Source organism: Zosterops lateralis, assembly GCF_965231275.1.
Source record: "Zosterops lateralis genome assembly, chromosome: 8".
Taxonomy (NCBI): Eukaryota; Metazoa; Chordata; class Aves; order Passeriformes; family Zosteropidae; genus Zosterops; species Zosterops lateralis.
Window position 1 is genome coordinate 31937589 of NC_139768.1, and position 21163 is coordinate 31958751.

A 21163-nucleotide genomic window follows, 5' to 3' on the forward strand; every position below is an offset into this window, starting at 1 on the left:
TTCTGGAAATTATGAGTATTTCAATAACCACCTGAAAGCCTCAGAAGTTAGTTCCTCCTGTAGACACATCCAATTGCTTCTAAATTCCTTTTCTAGTGGCACACTTGAGGCACAGAGATGTGCCAGTGTCATGCTGTCCCTAACACTTTTATGAGTTGTCCATCAGCCACCTGGCTATGGACGATCCTAGGGAACATCTCTGGAACAGTGGCTCTCAGCCATCCTTTCTTCTGCAGGCAGTCACTCTGGCACACACTGAACAGGAAAGACTGGATGGCTGGGTAACAGATCCACAGGCTGAACTGGTAGGATTTGAATACATCAATTAAATCAGCTCCAAAAGTAACCCGTAATTCCAGCCAAACAAGGGAATTTCAGCCAGAGGCACCGGGTAAGTGCGACCAGCTTGTGTTGCTGCCATGGAAATTAGGGTGCATTTAAAAATAGAATCCCAAAATGGTTTGGGTTGGGAAGGACCTTAAAGCCCATTCAGTGTCACCCCTGCCATGGGCAGGGACACCTTCCACTATCCCAGGTGGCTCCAAGCCCCAAAGTCCAACCTGGCCTTGGACACTGCCAGCGATGGAGAAGCCACAGCTGCTCTGGGCATCCTGTGGCAGGGCCTCCCCACCCTCCCAGGGAAGAACCTTTTCCTGATATCCAATCTAACCGTACTGTCAGTTTGAAATTTGAACAATATCTCAAATTTTCAAACCTTCCGAACACCCCCACCTGGGGATCACTGTCATCCACCACTCACCCACAGCCCCTAAAATTGCTGCAAAGCAACCCAAAACAGACTGCAAAGCTCAGCCAGCGCTTTGTCCACCTTTCACAGCCAAAAATAACTAATAACTAAACTAAAAACACCTCTATGTTCTGAATGGGTGGGCATCTGATCCCTCTCCTCCTGCCACGGGAGGGATGGAGGGGTGTCCAGCAGCCAGCATGAGGCACAGCCTCCAGGAAACTTACCAGTCTAAACATTTTCTTTTCACTAAAAGGAGGCAAGCCAAAATTTACACTACAGACTGGAAAGATGCCCTCCTGCAGATGTGTTTCCTCTCACAAGGCTGAGCACTGGGCAGGAGGGGTTAACAGCTGCTGCCATTCCCTCCATCCACCCCAACTGAGCATGTCACAAGCTCAGCTCCCTGCCGGGCACCCACCACACGCTGCTCCCGGCAAACACAGCCCACTGCTCAGATAATCTTAGCTGGTTTAGGCACCCAAAAGCCACATCCACCCTTGGAAAAACAATTCATAAAAGTCAGCATTCCATCCTGGGAGGTGGACACGGGAATTAACCATTTAATCAATGAAGGGACGCCCATCATTTCAGAAAGATCACTGCAAGAACAAGCCTGGCTTTCACAGCTGCTGTTTCACAAACAGTTAACATACAACAGGGACCAGCCCTGCATCTTACAGCAGCCAGAACTGCAGGAACCCAGTGCCTCTGTTCTTCTTCCACAGAGAGGAACCCAAACAAATCAACTTCTGTCCCTCCTGTGGCGAAGTATCGCACAATTGACCAGCTCCAGAGGAATCTGGCTTAAAGATCTTTAATTATTTGTTATTGTTCAGTGTGAACAGATGAGAGGGAGGGAGAGGAGGAAAGATTTCAATCTGCAGTCACATGCTCACCATAGCTCTCTGCAAGCAGGTGGGTGAAGCTCAGATTAGCAAGGTATTAAGGAGAGCAAGGCAGGGATGCCAATGAGGTGCTGCCTGAAAATAGCCCCACTCTGACCTATCTCCCCTCCCAGATGGATCAGGAGATCCATGGCCACGGAGCCATGGCTCTGTGACTGCTGGGGAAGGATGGGAGATTGCCAGAGTATTGGAAAAAGCTGCTGAGGTTGAAGATAAAAGGGGAATGGCCAAGTAGAAAATGAAGCAGCAGCTATGCAGGAGAGTGTGATGCTCCTTTCAATCTCCCTGCAGCACAGCCATGCAAGAGCCTGCTGGGAATAAGCCCTTCCCATAGGTAAATACTCAGGAAACACATTCCCATGGGATGTCGAGCAGGATCCAATATCCCTGCTGCATGTGAGTAAGCAAACAAAAAAGGGGAATGACAATTCTGCTGCTGCTTCTGATGTGCAAGGGCTCCTCTGAGCAGGAGGGGTGAGGTGAGATGTTCTGGTGCTGCAGAAATTCTTCTGGGGGTTTAGACTGGAGAGTGAGAAGGGATTATTCCCTGTGAGGGTAGGGAGGCCCCGGCACTGGATGCAGCAAGCTGGGACAGTGAAAGGTGTCCCTGCCCATGGCAGGGCTTGGGATGAGAGGATCTTTAAGGCCCCTTCCAACTAGAACCATGCTGGGATTGTGTGATCAGAAGGAGCCCCTGAGAGCAGGACACTGGGAAAAGTCCATGCAGGAACCTCGTGACAGACTCTGTGACTCCCCAGAACTGCCTCCAGGCCTGGGAAATGCACATGGGCCTCCTGAACACATCAGCAACCAGAATATTTTAGGAGTACAAAACAAGTAAGGGCCACCTCGCCACAGCTGCTGCTTTACCCACCCAGCCTAAAATCTGACTTGCTCTACAGGACTGTCCTTGAGCTGTGTGCTCTGACATGCAACTTTTAGATAAATCTGCCAGACCTTCTAAGTCTAATAAAATATGACATTTGATAAGAGGTTATTAAAAAAACCAAAATCTTCCATGTAGAAAATCATGAAAATTCATTGTGAGTCCTCCAGGAATGGCAAAGCTCCTCCTGCAAGCAACACAAGAGCTGCTGAAATGACTACTGGTGGGAAAAATACAAGTGGTATTCTGGAAACAAGATTAACTACCACGAGTGTTCACACCAAAAGTTATTAAACAGTCAAAGAAGTTGGAGTTTGGGGGTTGTTCAAGTCTTTTTGTTTTGTTTATGTGGTTTTTAGAGGTAAGGGTGGGGCACAGGATATAAATACACACAAGATTCTCTTTTAAAAGTATATTATTATCTGTCCTCAGGCATTGCAAAAGCTTTTCACTGGGTCTGAAAATAACCTAAATTCACAAATATTTCACGTGGGTGAGGGGACAGAAGTACAGTGGCAGATATCCTGATGAAATATGCAGCTCACCCTGTGTGGCACCACAAGAGCACTGACAACGACGGGCTGATTCTAGGTTTGATTTCACATCAGCAGTGAAACAAGGCAGGGGCTGGCATTTATCTGATCCTGAGACAAACTTGTGCTGGTCTGGATCAGTCTGAAATGTAAGACATGCCACATATGGCACCATGTAAATTCAGATTTAATGGGGACACAGTTGAGCACAGCCTAGAAAAGCCAGCAGCTCTCGGACAGCACAAGGAGACCACGTTCCTACCTGGTTTGGGGATTTCTTGCTCTCCCCTAACATGATCTGCAGGAGACAGGTTGCCAGCAGCAAGGCTGCAGGCTCTCCTTCCTCTCTGGAGGAGCAAGGAGGAAGGATCAATATTCAGAAAGCTCTTGAAAAGCAGTGGAACAGCCCCTGGGGAGCAGAGCAGACACAGCACCAGCCCAAAATTCACGAAACCTGGAGCTCCTTAGCCCACTAAAAGCCACTTTTTGCCAAGTAACCAATTTCCTTACACTTTCCATTAAATAAAACATGAAGGGCAGGCAGAGACATAAAATATGAATGCACACACGTCCAAAAGCAACAGGCCCTGTTATTGTAGATGCTGCATAAATCATTGAGGACGCAGGGACTTGTGTCCCCTAAGGGAGGGCACAGAATTTGGGATCAGTCAGCAGGCAAGGGAGTTTGATATTAAGAAATGTTGCATCTATATTTGCTTTTGTGATCTGCACTGCCTAAAAATAGCAGAAACCACTTTAGTCCATGTATTATTTAGTCAGGCCAGATGGGTGAAAGGCAGAATCAAGCCCCAAGACAAACATCAGATGATTTTGGTGCAGGCCTCCACCAAACACAGCACTTGCAATGGGATAACACAGCACAGAATCCCAGAATGGTCTGGAATTGATAAAACTTGTCCTGCCATGGGCAGGAACACCTTCCACCATCCCAGGCTCCTGCAAGCCCCAGTGTCCAGCCTGGCCTTGGACACTTCCAGGGATCCAGGGGCAGCCACAGCTGCTCTGGGCACCCTGTGCCAGGGCCACACCACCCATAAGGACTGTCACTGGGAATTCAGCCAGAATTACCAAAATTATCCTTTCTGTCTCATTTCCCTGCCTGGGGCCACAACAGTATGAACCGCACCTTTGAAATTTACTATTGTATCTGTTTTCCAGAGCTTTGCCACACAAACACAATGTCTTTACAATTTCAAGTGTTACCAGTTACAAATGTTGCTTTGGCAAATTTCTCCAGGGAAGAGTAATAGCTAGTTATGGAAAATTTGCTGCCAATCACTGCCATCTCCTTTTTCTTGAGATTTTTTTATTTTAGGCAATTGACTGACAAATAACACTGCTGTTTACAATGCACAGTATCTTGGCTTTTTTGTGTTTGCACAGTTTGATTTAAAAGGCACAGCAGCTTTCAGACAGCTGGTGGCAGACAACAACCTCCAAGTTCAGCCATGACAACTTTGTAGGTAGCTGAAAACCACCTTCCACCGTGAAAATGTAGCTCAAAGTATTTTTGGACTACCTTTTTACTACTCTGTATTTACAGAGCGGACTTGAGATGACCTTGCAGCCAGAAGGATGAGCTCAGGATGAAGATTGTGCTCAGCTGTGTATGTGAATTCTCTAGGACAGGACATGCAAAGCTCCAAGCCAGTGGTGCTCAGATCTTTGAGGGACTTCATACTGCTCCTTCCTACCTTACAGGACTACAAAGCTCAAAAGCCCCCCACTGACGCTCCAGAAATTGCCCAATCTGCCCTAACACTCAGCTTGTGGATGTCTCCTCCTCTGATTATTCCGAGGTTCAACAGAACTGAAAGTCATCTTCATGCCCAAAGTTATTTCTGAGTATAAAACCACATCACGGAATCCCAGAACAGTTTGGGTTGGGAGGGACCTTAAAGCCCATACAGTTCCACCCCTGCCATGGGCAGAAACATGTCCCACTGTCCCAGGCTGCTCCAACCTGGCCTGGGACACTTCCAGGGACCCAGGGGCAGCTACAGCTTCTCTTTGCAGCTTCTGTTTTCAAAGATTTTTTTTAGACAGGACTCCCTCCCTGCTTCAAAGCTCTGCATGGCAGAGCATGAAGGCAAACTGTATTATGCAGGCATCTCACAAAATCAGGGAAATCACAACAAAAAATCAGGAGCATTCATCTCAAACTGAGACCTAGACAAGAACCAACTGGAGTGTTTGTCCATTTGGCTTTTTTCTTTCTTATTTTCCTTCCCATCTCCTTCCCAGAAGTGCACCACTTATGTTCTTCCTTCTCCCCTTTCCTCCATCCTTTGAGGCTCCTCCCAGCCCCACGTGTCAGACCCTTTCCAGCCCAATCCAAATGAAAAATCACCAGGATTAGGAGAAAGTGAAGAGGCTGCTAAAACCAAGGAAATGCCAAACCAGCATCAGAATCAGAAATGCCAAACCAGCATCAGAAAGAGAGGGCAGAGTATTTTAGATAACTTCACAAAGTTATCTCATCCTCCTCCCTGCTCAAAAGAAGGAGAATCAGTGTGAAAGGATCTCAAGAACTGTAAATAAATTATGACCCTTGTTCATCAATGAGCTCAGGCTGCAATGAAATGAAAGCCACACAAGGATCTGTAATCACTGACAATAAACCCCTCCAACAGGATCACTCCTGCACTGATGGCTCAATTATGCCCAGGCAGAATGTTACACAACATTAAACATTAACAAAAGTCTGAGCCTGGGTCATTTTTCTCACAGATAAATCCAAAACAGTAACCCAGTGCTCTTAGCTTAAGTAACCCAGAATCATCAGATCCATTATTTTCCCACCTTTCCCTTCACATCTGATAAAAGCCAGGCCACAACACAAAAGGAAAAATGTTTGCAAATAGCCCCTCTGCTGAACAGTTATATTATTATCATTTAAAATATGTATGGCTTGGGAGAGAGGTGCTGATGTAAATTTAGCAGCTCAGAAATAAAAACAGAGGCAAACTGTTCTGGGCTATGAAGGTTCACTCTCAGCTCCTCAGCAGGATTTCTTCCCTCCTCTAAAATCCTGTTCCTAGCAAACAGTTGCACCACTTCTGTTTCCGGAAGCTGCAAGGAGATCTGTGAAGCCAAACACAACAGAAAGTTGCTTTCATTTCTCACTTGGCTTTTGCAATATCACTTTTCATAACTTCACCAGAACTAGAGATCCACTCACCACCTGAAACATCTGCCAACTCTCTCTCTGCAACTGTATTAACACAACTTAAAGTTTCTCAAGGTTTGCCCAGGTCAGATCACAGGATCCCATGGTGTCTGAGGCTGAAGGAGCTGGGTGGGCACCTGGTGTCCCCTCCGTGGCCCAGCAGGGCCATCCCAGAGCACAGGGCACAGCATTGTGTGCACACAGCTCTGCACCAGCCCCAGGGAGGAGCCCCCCCAGGCTGTGTGGACAATGTGCTCAGGGCTGGGCACTGCCCAGGGAAGAAGTTGTGCCTCCTGTGCAGGGGGAATTGCTGGGCTCAGGCCCTGCCCGTGGCTCTGGGGCCATTGCTGGGCCCCCTGGGCAGAGCCTGGGCCCTGCTGGGAGCCCTCCCTGCACACAGGGACACCCAGGCCTGAGGGCCCCTCTCAGCTGGGGCTCCTCTCCAGCCTGGACAGCCCCAGCTCCCTCAGCCTTTCCTGGGCACCCACATGCTCCAGGCCCTTCCTCAGCTCCACCAGCTCCCTGGCCCTGCTGTGCTCAGGATCCAGGGCTGGACACAGCACTGCAGAGGTGCCTCCAGGGCTGCCCACAGGGCCCCCATCCCTCCCTGCCCTGCTGCCAATGCTCCTCCTGCTGCCCCCAGGATCCCATTGGCCTCCTTGGCCCCAGGACACTCTGCTGCCCCAGGGACAGCTCCGTGTCCCCCAGGAGCCCCAGGACACTCTGCTGCCTCAGGGACAGCTCCGTGTCCCCCAGGAGCCCCAGGACACTCTGTTGCCCCAGGGACAGCTCTGTGTCCCCCAGGTCCTTCCCGACAAGTCCCCCCCATCCTGTGCTGGTGCCTAGGGCTGTTCTTTGTTGCTTCAACCTCAGTCCAACATCCAAACACACACAGAGAGCTGAACAATGCCAGGATTTAGGTGGAGTGTGAGTGGTTTAGAACAGACAAACCAATTTCCCCAGAGCAAAGCAGGTGGTTGAGATTAAAAGAGAAAATTTCAAAACACCAAAGGAATTAGAAATAACATGGAAAAAACCCCAGAAATCTGTAAAGATGAAGAAACTGAAATCAAAGTTACACCAAAACTCACTTGCTGGTGGTCCTCCAACTAAATCCTTCTCATCCCTGATGCTTAATACCCAACAATCTCAAAGCAGCTGCTTCTCCAATACAAATAAATAGGAGTCAAAGTGTTCAGCTTCATTGTTTTAAAAAATAAATCAAGTATGACAGCATCCATATTCTTAAAAACAAGCAGGTGAAAAACCTGCTTGACTGCTGAAGTGATCTTTTAAATTCATAAGAAAACAGTGTTTTATCTGTCACTGAGACCAATGAATTTTTACTCCTGGTTATGAAAAGCAGCCCAGTAATTTGTGAGAAATCATGCTGAAGTGTTATGAAACTTAACTGAGTAAAAATACCTGCTTGTCTCCAGGATTCTTTTTCAGAGTTTGAAGTGTAACTTCAATTTTTAAATTCACTTTTAAAAGGTAGAACAATTCCAGGTAAAGGTAAACTCTATCTTGATACTGAATTCCAGCTTCCCAAAAAGAATAAATGCTGTTTGTCTTCAAAGTATTTGCCCAGGAACAGGACAGGTTTCCTGAACTAAGTGTTAGATAAACATTCTTTAGCTGTGATGAATAACTGCTGTTGTCCCTTCAGTGGATCCTTTGCAGGAAATGCTTGGTACAGGATGCATCCTGGGGTTTAGGATCTATCTAGGATGGATATCCAGGATAACTGAAATGCCCCTGGATGTTTCTTTCTCAACACTATACAGGATGGGTCACTGTTTATCAGTGTGTGGCTTGGAGTGTTACAACAACAGAAGCTGAACCAAGGAGCAGCAGGAGAACTCAAACTGTTCTAAAGGCTGATAAAGAGTTTAAAAAAAAAATTAAAGAAAGCAAATAAAAATAAATCTCCAAAACCAAAGAAAAAAATAATCAGGAAACAAACTTTTCAGCAAAGAAAATAATGGTTTTCCTAACTGGATTTTAGGAATTCAGTTGTTTTAGGAAAGGCAACAGAAAATATATCAAAAGGACCAGTGACAACCACAAGGAACAGTGATAAACACTGAAGGCTGGTGACAAAATACCGTATAGTGACCACTTCCTAAAAGCAACACTTAAAAAGTCTATGGCTTCCAAAGCACAAGTTATTTACTCTTGGCTTGTCTGTTGACTCTTTCACCTAACACTTCAAACACTCACTGCAAAATAAAGTCTCTTCTGAGAGTGTCATATTACACATTCACATTCAGTGAAATCACATCCCCAGTATTTCTTGGTTTTGCTTTTTTTCCCCCAAGTAGAACTCTCCTCATAAAACAGCAGAATAAGAACAATTCAAAGAGCAGAGTAAATCTCCTTAAATCTTTGTCCTTAACCTGGCCAGACTAACCCAGATGGGCTCGGCTGCAGCTGGAAGCTTAAACCCAACATTTCCAATGGGACCTTCACCTGAATTCCTGTCCCTGCACACCTGGACTCGTATCACCTGTGCCAGCAGAGCTCAACAAGCTTTCCTCGGAGGCATCCCCTCCCTCCTCTCCTGTGCCTGGGTGATTCCACGGTGGAAAACCTTCTCTTTTCCTGGTTTTCTGCAGGCATGGAGCACGAGCAAGTCCTTCCCCTTTCGGTGGCAGCAGCGAGTTGTGAGAGCAGCTCGGCTGGATGTTGAAACCATACCTCACATCCCCTAATCCGCCTTTCTATTTTTAACCAGTCATTTCCCCCCACCCCCTTTGCCATGCAGACAGCTGCAGAAAGCAGCTGGAGACAACAGAGTGCTCCATCAGGGTAATTTTCCCTGCAAAAACCCATCCTCAGGCCAGAGGGAGTGCACAAGGGGCAGCAGAGACACCCCCTAGGTGTGTTCCTTCTCCTTGTCTCTTGTGGCCACAACAGCTCTGACTGCACAGTCTGGCAACCTGGTTATCCAAAGGACTATGGCTCACCTGAACTGGCTGAGATCCCAATCAGCACCTCTTGTCCCTAAAAACTCAAAGGAGAGAGGCTCAAGCAAGGATCCAGAGTGTGGATCTGCTCCTGTAGCAAGCTCTCCCAGGACAGGGAGGAGGGAGCACCCTGCCCTCTCCAAGGCAGATCCCCACCTGACACAGCACTAGGGAGTGCTTGCTGGGGTGTCCCCAGCCTGGAGACCTCCTTGCACAAGCTCACACCTCCTAGGGAAAGGTCTGGAGTCACCTTCTCCTCCAGGTATGGATATCTCCTCCCTCAGGCACTTGGTGTAATCCAGACACACAGCAACCCTCGAACTCTCTCCTCACATGAGAGAGCAGCTTAAAAAAGCTCAGCTCTAAAAAGCTAATGTGCAGGCAGGCTATAAAGTTAACCAAGCAAAAAAGGACACTTTCCTGAGCAGCAGGAGAAGTTTGGAGCTTTCCCAGGCAGCTGGAAAGCTGGGCACTCAGAGCACAGGCTGTGCAGGGCGCTGAGCCGTGCCAAACAGCACACAGCACTTGGGGCATGGGGTATCACTGAAAGTGAGGTCCAGGTTTCTGAGCTGTGCCCTCCAAGGCCTTGTTTGGACCCATTTTCTCCCTGGAGATGCCTGAAAATCCCCTGGTAGGACCAGGCAGAGCTTTGGTAGAAGACAGCCAGGCTGAGAGTTTGGCACTTAAAATAGACCCAGCTTAGGGGGTAAGGCACAACTCCAACATCGACTCAGGGAGCTTAGAGGAGTTTAGCTGGAAGTTTTGAGTCATGCTCTTGGACACGGGCAACTAGAACAGCTTAAGCTCTCCTTGAACCCTTTTTCTTTTGCTCAGGCAACGGCTGCAAACATCACTAAAATGAAGCTACTTCTGCTGTTGTCCATGTGCTACAGATTTTCCATGCTTTAAGCTACTCACACAAAACAGACTCGCTGCCAACACGATCGATCAAAACGTAAAGCAAATGCAGACAGGACGGTACAGACTCTAAGTATTAAGTGCTTCAGAGAAACCCATCTCTTACATGCCTACAGAAACAAAAGTCAACCAAAACAGAAGTCTGGTGTGGAATTAAGCACAGTGAGACCCACAGCAAATCTTCCCAGCTCAAATGGATTTGAATCATAGGATGCCAAGAAACAAAGCTGCTGAGCAAAAAACACTCTGTGAGCCATAAGCCCACGTGAAATTACATTTCATTAATGAATGACAGTGTTTACAAGTAAGTAAATGCTGTGTTTCCCCTCTCCCCTAGCTGGAGCTGCTTTCTTAGGAAAAAGACTGGAGGGAGAGATGGTACTCTCCCATCATTAATCGGACTACAGCACTTTGTTAACAGGCACAGAAACCACGGCAGCAGCAAACACCCACGTGTGAAACCAAGATCTGCAAGTAATTTCACTTCTTACCTTCTGGAAAATGGGAGTTTCAGGGGCAGGAAACCTCTTTAGCAGCTTTTACAGGCACAGGGCCCATGGGTTAATGATTTACCTGTCAGTGCTGTAAGCAGATTAGATAATAGTGGTTTTGTTATGGTCTGTTTTCCTGCCTTTGTCTGCATAACCAAATCAACTGGCAAATGAAGAAAGCAGGGTATTACTTGACAGAGCAGGAAGAAATTCATGCTCCTCTCAGCCTGCTCACACCATCCTGCTATAAAAACACATTTTTTATACAGACACACATGCTCATCTATACACACACAACCTAAAAACCAACGCCTGGAGTAGCTCTTCTGTGTGTGTACACTTGTGTGTGCATATACAAATACATGTATAAAAAACACACACAAGATGAGCTACTGCAGGCAGTTTGGTTCAGTTTCTTCCCCAGAAGTCAAGTAACAAAAAAAACCTTGACTCATCGCTCTAAATCTATTAGAAAGCTTCCAGATTAAAGCATTGAGTTCCAAAGAGGTTTAGGATGAGAAGAAAATGCACAAATAGGATCACAGCCCCTGGAAAGGCTCCACAGCGGATCCAGGGCGCAGCTCATGGATGAGAAGTCCTGTTCCCCCTGTGCAGCACCCAGAGCCCTCCGAGAGGATTTCTGTGCCCTCCCTGTGACTCACAGGCTGCTCTCCACACCCACGGCCACCCTGCTGTGGGGCAGTGGTGACACTGTGACACACAGGGCACAGGCACACGGCACTGCCCAGGCACAGCCAGTCTGCCACCTCACAGAAAGTCCAAAACATCTTCTTGTTCCTGCTCTTTCATACAGACACTGCAAACAACTGCCCTGGGCATATCTGGCAGCTGTCAAGGGGGAGGTCAGGCGTGGGGAGAGCTGCCCAATGTGGCAAAGGGGACAGCAGATTGTCCCTGGCTTTTAGTTTGTGCAGGCACCGCTGCTGCCACGCTGTGTAGGTCTGGTTATCTCCCACAGGTGTGCTGCAAACAAACCTCCAAACGCAGAAACCACAGGGAGATTCCATGCCCCAGCAGGAGATGAAGCTGCCAGATGGAAACACACCCCTGACACAATCTGGGGGACAAGCCAGGGGGACACACGGGCAGGTCACTGCTGCCCCATGGGCTGGCAGCCTGGCTGGTTTCTTGTAAAAAAGACCCCAAGCCAAACGAAAAATTAAAATTAAAACCAAGCAGCAACAACAAAGTAACCACAAGCTCAAGTGCCACTTTCAAAAAAGTCAGCCAAGCAAATAGACAACCAACTCCCCAGAGCTGTGCTGTAGATCCGACCGTATCCGAGTCCCTCTGTCGCTTCCCAAACGCAGCCCCCGGCCCTCCAGCAGCAGCCAAACACTGCTTTACACTTAAACGGGACCGTCCGGAGAGAAGAGCTACTCACCCCTGGAAATCAGGCGGTAGATAGCAGCAGATAAGACGGCTTCTCCTCTCCCAGCTGCAGGCAGACGAGCCGCTCCAGCAGCAGGACGGGGACACGGCGGCGGCGCGGCCACTCCCGGAGCGCGCCCGCGCCTCCTTCGCCGGCCCCGACTTCTTCGCGCTCAAAGTTGCCTTTCAACTTCCCCCGGCCTGGGCTGGGCTTCCTCAGTGCTCCTCTCCCAGCTGCTCGCCGGCCCCGCGGGAAGCGCCTGCGGAGGGAAATGCGGAGAGGTGAGCGGAGATCCAGAGGGGATGGAGCGACAGCGCTCTCGGCGCTCCTTCCCCGGGCGCGCCAGTGCGTCAGCGCCGGGAGAGGAGGGGACGGAGCGCCCGCGACTGGAGGAACAGCAGCAGCAGCAGCAGCAGCAGCAGGAGGAGGAGGAGGAGGAGGAGGCCGGGAGTGCCAGCCCGACCGCGGGTGGTGCAACAGCTCCCGGCAGTGCTGCTCCACCGGCAAAATGCACCTAAAAGACGGGGAAATGGGTTTATCAGGTAAGTTCAGTCTGGTGATTCCTACTGTACGCGTGGAACGCTTTCATTTAAAGTGTCGCTTTTGACAGTTGAAAAAGTCACTGCAGGGAGGAAGGATTCCTTTTTCCAATATATATGATGAGTACCAGATGTTAAGTCCTACCCAACAAAGAAAAAAAAACCTCCACCGTAAAGGAAAGTCGTGTTCCACCACACTAGCACGAAACAAAAAAAAACAATTCCCTGAGCTCTCCACGATTTTTTTGGCTCCATCCCACTGCTGCCACCAGCAGCAGAGTCCCTGGCCAAGCAGCATCAGCGACCCCCCAAGGGTTGGCATCCAGCCTCTATCCCAAAGCACACAGCAAGGACTGGAAACACACAGGACCTCCTGCCCATGGATCCAGCGAGAAAGGCTGGTGAAAGCATCCCAGGTGAGAGGGAGCAGAGGATGTCTGCTGGCCGTTGCCTTGGGACAGCAGGGAATTGCTGTAATTCAGTACAAAACCACAACACACAGCAGGCTGAGTCACATGTTGGGAAGACTGATGGGATGAGCAGCGCTGGCAGTGTCTTCCAGCAGAGCACAGACTCTCCCGAGCCCACTGGCTGCTGGATCCAGCAGAGACACTGTCCAGGAGTGAAGTCAGAGGCGTAGGAAGCAGCCTGCTTCCACTCCGCAGATGAAACAATATGGAAATTAAAAAACAGGCACCAGCAGTAACAAATAGCAGCATCGAGCTTTCTGAGCTCCATTCCGAGAGAGGGAGCCTGTTGCCAGGAATACCGAAGAATCTGCAGAGCCACATCAGAGAAACACAGGGTGGAAAAAGTATTTTCAGAAGCTGCACACAGAAATCCTTCCCTCCACACTCATCCTATCATACAGAAAACAAGTATTTTAAATGAGTAACTGCTTTGGGTTTTTTTATTAGATCCACACCCTTGAACATGGCCCAGCAGTGCTTGTTCCTAACACATGGAGACAGCCAAGTATCCAGTGGAAGAATGTGCTCACCATCAACTCCTCCACAAAGTTCAGACACCTAAAAATGGCCCACAGTCAGGTCCAACTCAGCCCATTTTATTTAAAATCTGAGGAGACACAGAATGAGGCACGCACCAGTGAGCTCCCTTTTCTTTCCAGCAGTCTTTTAGTAACTGGGCTCTGTAAATACTCAACAGATGTCATCTGCCCCACCTGGCCTCGCTTTTCAGAAGGGATTCTGGACTGAAAACAGTAATTGCTCATCACCTAAAGATTTCTTAGACGTAATTCAATTGGTATCAACCCTGTAAATTCCTCCCACTGAGAATATATATAAGGAACCTACAGGTTAATTAGAAGACGCCACAGGCCAAGGACTCCTTGTTATGCTGATGACACTCATGTCTACTTTGGGCCCTCGCACACCTCTCAGGACAGCAGAAGTCACCCAGTGAGGCCAGGGGCCAACTCAGTAACTCCCTCTTGACAATAAATGCGTTCATATTTGACAGAAATGCCCTTGTATTAATCCAGCAGATCTTATCTTGGTGATATTTTCTTCCCCCATGATCCAGGCCTGTGTGAGTTCAGTGACCTCAAGGCACTTACCAAAGCCAGCCCTGTTTTCCCACGAGTCAGGTGGGGCCAGAGGGGAGAAGAGAAGACAGTTGGACGAGTATTACAGGTAATTAACAGGGAGCTTTGGGAACACCTTTCCAACCATGGAGAATTTAAATACTGCATGTGTCCAGACAGATACAATGTAACACCCTGTAAAGCCCATAACAAATAAAAGGAAACAATGAACTCTTCCACAGAATGTGCAAAGGAGGGAGTTTTTTTCTCCTACCCAGTCCAGCCAGGACATATTAGCCTAAGGGCTGAAAGAGAGGACAGCCTGAGCTGATGACATAATTTTCTTTCTATAGGACTGAGTATCTGGGAGTACTGCTCTCAGTTCAAGCGGCTGTTGCTGTTTCACCTTCACCTTCCCCCATCCTGCTTCAACAGGAGAGTGACAATTGCCCAAAACCCTGAAGAACAGAGATGGCCACAGAGATGTTGCTTTTTTCCCACCAGAATATGAGCAATGTGACAGAAAAACCGGATTTGAGGTTGACTGCTGGCACTGAGGAGAAAGGGCTGCTACCAAGCTCCAGTGCTGATGTGTCTTGATCATTCAAGCACCACATAGACTTGGAATGTCCTTCCAAAGGCCTGGGGAAGGGCCTTCCTTGCCTTGACAGCTTAAATCTGCTTAAACATCAAAAACAGCCAGATTATGTTGAGTCCCCCTTTTCCCTACCCATCAGAAAAGAATTGTGTATTAGCAGATGAAATCCAGCACTGAGGGTGGGAATGAAAGTCTTGGGCAAGTAAGAAAAGACTGCTCAGAATCCCAGGATCACTGAGGCTGGAAAATCCCTCCCAGCCCAGGGAGTCCCAGCTGTGCCCAATGCCCACCTTGTCCCCAGCGCACTGAGTGCCACCTCCAGCCCTTCCTTGGACACCTCCAGCCATGGGCACTCCAAACCTCCCTGGGCAGCCCCTGCCAAGGCCTCAGCACCCTTTCCATGGGCAAATTCCTGCTGCTGTCCAAGCTGAGCCTCCCCTGGCACAGCTTGAGGCCCTTTCCCCTTGTCCTGTCCCTGTTCCCTGGCAGCAGAGCCCGACCCCCCCTGGCTGTCCCCTCCTGTCAGGGACTTGTGCAGAGCCACAAGGTCCCCCCTGAGCCTCCTTTTCTCCAGGCTCAGCCCCTTTCCCAGCTCCCTCAGCCTCTCCTGGGGCTCCAACCCCTTCCCCAGCTCCCTTCCCTTCCCTGGACAGGCTCCAGCCCCTCCAGGGCTCTCTGGCCATGAGAACTAGACAGAGCCCTGGAGGCCCCTTCAGCAGGGCCAGCCCAGCACTGTAATTGTGTGATGTGCTCATACAGCTTCACACAAGAAATGTAAATCTATACATTCACCTCACATACCCTAAAAAAAACTTCAAAGCATTTTTTTTTTTGGTCTGTCTGTTCAAGTAACTTGTCCTGGTCACTGACACATCAGAAAAAATGTGCTACAGGAGCATTAATAAAGCTACTCTGACCTTTGTTTCCATTAAAACACTTAGAGAAGTAATGTGAAACTATTATTACACGTGTAATAAAATAATAATTATTATTTCATCTGTGTTACAGCATTAACAGCCATTACAACTTCTGATGTAGAAGGCTGTTAATGGACAGCTGCTTTTGAAACTAGAAATATTTTCGCTAATGGGGTTCTGAGAGAAACTAAGAAACATGAAACAGCCGAGTTTAAAATCTCTCAAGTATTATCAGAATAACTTCCAGAAGGTGAAGTGCTTAGGTGTGTTTGCTAACACAAAGGGAGATTCCTGAGCGCTGATGTGCTCATCAGTTCCAGCAATTCAGTTTCCCGGGAGGAATGCTGTGTCATGTAATGTGTGACTCACAGAGCAACGTCCGCAGGAAACCACTCTTCTCCTTCTCTCCCTATAAAAAGCTCAGCCTTGCTTGCAAGTTGAACTGAGTTCCCTCAGCAGAAGTCCTCCAATTTCAGCATCATGTGCTCGAGCACGTCTGCAAGAGCGAAGGTGTATTTTAAACCCTGGCAGCAAACCAGAACCCAATGGAAAATCGGCTGGAAACTCCTCCTGCTCCTCCCTCAGCAGGGAGTTAAGAAACACCTCGTGCTGCTGTGTTTGGACACGTGGGTGTCCTTTGCCCTAGCAGCAGTTTTGCAATCGGTGATGCTCTGCCTGGCTGAGCTGATCCCGGGCACTCCCACCCCACTCCCGTTCCCTACAAACCCCCGGACACGGGGCTGCATCCGCTGGGACAGCTCTGAGGGGTCACACACATTCCTTGTGCACACACCGTAGCTCTAAAAGGAGCAGCAGTGGTATCCCAAACCTCTGGAGTTCCACCAGGATACGGTGAAGTGTCTTCATTCTGTGTCATTCGTGGTCCAAGCAGCTCCTGGAGTTCTCAGCTAATCTAAATGGATAAAATCCTCACTCTGCTCATCATGTGTGCTTCCCAGGGCTGCAGGGTGTGCCCAGTCTTCTGTTCTTTTTGGTTCAAGGCCCTGGTTGACCTTTAGATCCTTGGAGAAACACATGGGCCTCCCCAGGGGTGGCTCTGCAGAGCTGAACACCCAGCACCTCTCCAGGGAAACACTCTGGAATGGCAATTCCATCCAGGGCATGTGCAATCACATACTCAGGTCAAAGCAAGAGTTCAATACCACTGAGGTCCCTTTTGAGCCTGGAAGAGCTTTAAAGAGAAGATAAAAATAGAAACAAGATGCCCTTTTCAAATCCCACCTCAACAATAAGGACAGTTTTCACAGGGCAGGGTATCATTCCCAGGTGACTGCATCCCACATCCAGCTACAGCACTTCCAGCTTGAGAAGTGCCACTCCTATTCCCTGATCCACTTATTCTGCCCTCCCAGAAGTCTCATCACCCAGGTGTGTTAAAAAACCTCTGGTTAAAAAAGTCACCACCTCAAAATTCCAATGTGCTTGTATCTCTTCCAAACCCAAAATTTCAACCCAAAGGTCTCTGTTACAGATTGTTTCCTCACCCAATACTGTAATGGGACACTGATTGGTGTCCCAGTGATTTTGCCATCAAAAGAGTTTGCTGCTTGCCCCACACCTTGGGATAAGGCTGCTGCTTTGTACAGCAGCACTTTAGCACTATCAGGTGCTCTGGCTTCTTCAAGGCCTTAGACACATCAAGTAAAATAAACATTTCAAAACAACAAACCCCAACCAACCAAAAATAAAACCAGCCACCACCCCAAAACCAAAGCAAGAGTTAATACAGGATGGTGTTTGGTGCTAAAGGTCGACAGCAGGGCTCCTGGGTGTGGAGGGGGCTTTTTCCTGTTAAAGATAAATCAACCCTGTCTCCACATCCTGAGTGTTTGTCTGCACGCCACAGCAACAGGGAGCACAAAGCAGGGAGAAATCCACTACTGAGGCTCTTTAGCAAGATGTTTGCTTGTTATCCCAAACACCAGATCTACGCCTGCTGTTCCTGCCAGGAGCATCTCCCTCAGAGCCAGGCAGCAGACCCAGAATGACACACTCCACTCAAAGAGTCTGAAGATAAAACACCCATTATCAACTCATTCCAGCCTCCAGTTCCCCTTTTCTCCCTATGGAGCTGGCAGTCAATATCTACAGGTTAAATGGCCCTGACATCCCCACCTATCCAATACCTTTTCCATTAATAAGCATGATGTGGATTAATATTCAAATAGGCACTTCCTCTGCCCCAAGGGCAAGGGGAACAACACGACAGGAGTGATAAGGAGCTGTTTGTGAAAGATGAAGGGTGTTGTATTCCCAGTATCCTGTGTCAGGGCTTTACACATGGCTAGGCTGTGCAAATCCATAATTCCAACTCTCATCCTGCTTCTTGTGACTTCCCTGGCCACAAGTTCACCTGGGTTCTAAGGATGACCTTAATTAAGAGGTGGAAAGAACAAATGCTCAGGAAGCCAGAGCCATTAATCCCAAAGGCTTTAAGGGTTTACATGGGAAGTGTGTTTATACATCCCCTTATCTCATCCTACAAAAGAGGGAACAGGCAGCAACCACAAACAAAAGCTGCTTTTGGTGTCACTCAGATAAAATCTAACTGTACTTTTATCTCCACCAATGATCAAAATGCAATAAAAACTTGGCCTGCTAGACTTTATTTTTATAACCTTGACCTCCAGTCCAATTTATTCTTAAAAGATGTTCAAGAATAAGCTCTGTGTAAGCATGAAAAATAACAGCCTGATCCTTCTACCAGGACCATTAAAATTCTGCTTTCTGGCATATATGTCCTCTAAAAAAATCAGCATTCAATGAAATCCCAACTCATATTTCTTACATGGACACCTTTCTACAAGCACCTGAGTTATGTGTCTCTCACTACAATTCCAAACAGGAACTTGAAAAGGGACCTGAAGGAACTTCACCCTGCTCCCACCAAAGCCAAGTCTCAGCAGCATTGACCACAAAAGGCATAAAAACATGGAATGGTTTGGATTGGAAAGGACTTTAAAGATCATCTCATTCCACCTCTGCCACAGGCAGGGACGCCTTCCACTACCCCAGGCTGCTCCAAGCTCCTCTAACCTGGCCTTGGGCACTGCCAGGCAGCCACAGCTTCTCTGGGCAACCTGCTCTGTTCTGGGCTTCATCACATACTAATTAAACTAAACTGATATTTACAACACAAACATATTATGCTGTGGCATACAAGGAGTAGCTAAATCAAGCCATGGCCAAATACCTTTCCCCTGGCATTCATCACTTATATTTTGGCTGGCATTTACTGTGCTGGCACTTGCATTTCTGTTCTTGACACCAGTCACAACACATAGATTATGTTCTTGTTTTCAAACCCCAAAACATCAAAAACCCCTCTCCAGGAGCACAGACAAGGGAACTCACTCTGCTTGATACTGACAGCAGAAGGACCTGGAGCTGCTGGAGTGAGCCCAGAGGAGGCCTTGGAGCTGCTCCAAGGGCTGGAGCCCCTCTGCTCTGGAGCCAGGCTGGAAGAGCTGGGGGTGCTCACCTGGAGAGGAGAAGGCTCCAGGGAGAGCTCAGAGCCCCTGCCAGGGCCTAAAGGGGCTCCAGGAGAGCTGGAGAGGGACTGGAGACAAGGGATGGAGGGACAGGACACAGGGAATGGCTTCCCAGTGCCAGAGGGCAGGGCTGGATGGGATATTGGGAAGGAATTGTTCCCTGGGAGGGTGGGCAGGCCCTGGCACAGGGTGCCCAGAGCAGCTGTGGCTGCCCCTGGATCCCTGGCAGTGTCCAAGGCCAGGCTGGACATTGGGGCTTGGAGCAGCCTGGGACAGTGGAATGTGTCCCTGCCCATGGCAGGGGTGGGAATGGATGGGCTTTAAGGTCCCTTCCCACCCAAACCATTCCATGATTCTGTGATTCCCTGCTGTCCCCTGGTTATCCCCACTGGATTACCCAATCCTTATCACAGAGCTGACACCACAGGATTTAAGTGGGGTAGGTGTGTGTCTCAAATTGAAGACAGCACCATCCCTCCCATGCTCTCAATCAAAAAAACTCTTATTTTTTTAAGGACCTGTAACTACTCCCAAAGGATGAGCCCACTTTGGCACTATTGTGCTGCACCCACAACTTCCTAGAGCAAGAATAGCTCTGTTTCTGCCCCATCAACACCAAAGAGCTCCAGCCCAGAACATTTCCACACGACTTCCACTCTCTGTTGCTTTTCCTAAAAATCACTGTCAGAGGTTTTACCCCTGCAATTACAGTCACAAAAATGCAGTTTGGTTAGGAGTTTAAAATACCTAATAGGGAGTGAAACAGTGAAGGTAAATACTTCAGCTTTCTAGAGAGGCAGACTTGTTTTCTTGGCTCTTTATTTATGCTGGACTGTTATGTTTGCTCAGCGATTGGCACTTCTGCAAAAAAAACAGGGCTCAAACATGCTCAGCTTCATACTGAGCACTCGAAACCTTCAAGTGTTACTTTCTGTGTCTTCTACAGCTCACAAGCAGCAAAAAGTAGCAAATGCAGTTTCAGACGCCAGAAAACCTGGCCTTAACCAAAAGTAAATGCCTTTATTTTGCAAACACAATACAGACAAGTCAATTTATACCTTCATAAAACTATCATCCAAATCCCTTATTTTAGATTCAGAACGAGCACAATAATAATAGAAAGGCTTGAGAAGTTTCAGAGCCAGGGCTCTGAAGGGCTTAGAAAGCTACAGATGAGGCAACATTCAGTTTTACTGTAAGGAAATCACTTCCACAGTGCAATCACAATATTTGAGGAGCGGGGGGAGAAGGAAAAGCCCCTGTGCATCACCTGAGGAGGGGGGACAGCAATCCCTAGCTCTGATGCTGTGCATGCAAGCAGCTGATGAGACAAGTCTTGCTGGATTATTAAAGAGCCATTGTCCTGAGCCTGGAGGCTTTCAGCAACTCATTTCACAGCTCCTGCCTAAAAACCACCGCAGAGTTTCACGCCTCCGCCCCCCGGAACGAGAAGTTCACGGGTTTTGGGGGTGTATGTCACTGCATTAGTCGAACAGAAAAAGGCATTTACCTTCCCAGGCTTCCTGTCCTTCCCAGGTGATCATTTCCTATGACTCTCCAGGCCTCCCTCCTCCCCGGGAGGAGAAGAAAGGAATGCTTTCTCCTGCAGGTTTGCTTTCGCTTTGGCTCAGACGGAGAGATTTCTTCCAAAGCAAACACTCCTGCAACGTCACCGCGGATATAAATAGGCCGAGGAGAAGGAGGGAGCAGCACAGCCCTTCTGGAGAGACTGGATACATCAGGAAACACGCAAGTCGGGGAGAATATCGGACAGAAATAAAGCCTTTCTTTTCCTAAAGCTACACACACAGCCTCGACTCGGACACCACAGCCAGGATGAGCGATCCAAGAGGAATATTGTATCCATCCAGCAGGGAAGGAGGTTCTCACAGATCCCGGGGTTTTGCCAGGAGCTGTGCTATTTCTGCTGCCACCCTGGAGCTCACACACACGGCTCCATGTCCAAACAAAGGCCAGGAAAGCCACCTGCACCCACACACCCAGGTGGGCACACA

At 48.4% G+C, this 21163-nt stretch overlaps 1 protein-coding gene across 4 annotated transcripts in view; it reads right to left on the reverse strand.

Annotated features, from left to right (window-relative positions):
- The window catches only part of SGMS1 (sphingomyelin synthase 1), an 88494-nt gene that overhangs the window by 22585 nt on the left and 44746 nt on the right, over nucleotides 1–21163 (reverse strand). For 2 of the 4 annotated variants that reach the window (XM_083866890.1, XM_083866888.1), the window contains one exon: nucleotides 12049–12295. The gene's annotated coding sequence lies outside the window, so the exon portion shown is untranslated. Of the gene's footprint in view, nucleotides 1–9390; nucleotides 9412–12048; nucleotides 12296–20658; nucleotides 20780–21163 lie in introns of those variants that run through there. The other 2 variants (XM_083866889.1, XM_083866891.1) reach the window with 2 other exon arrangements.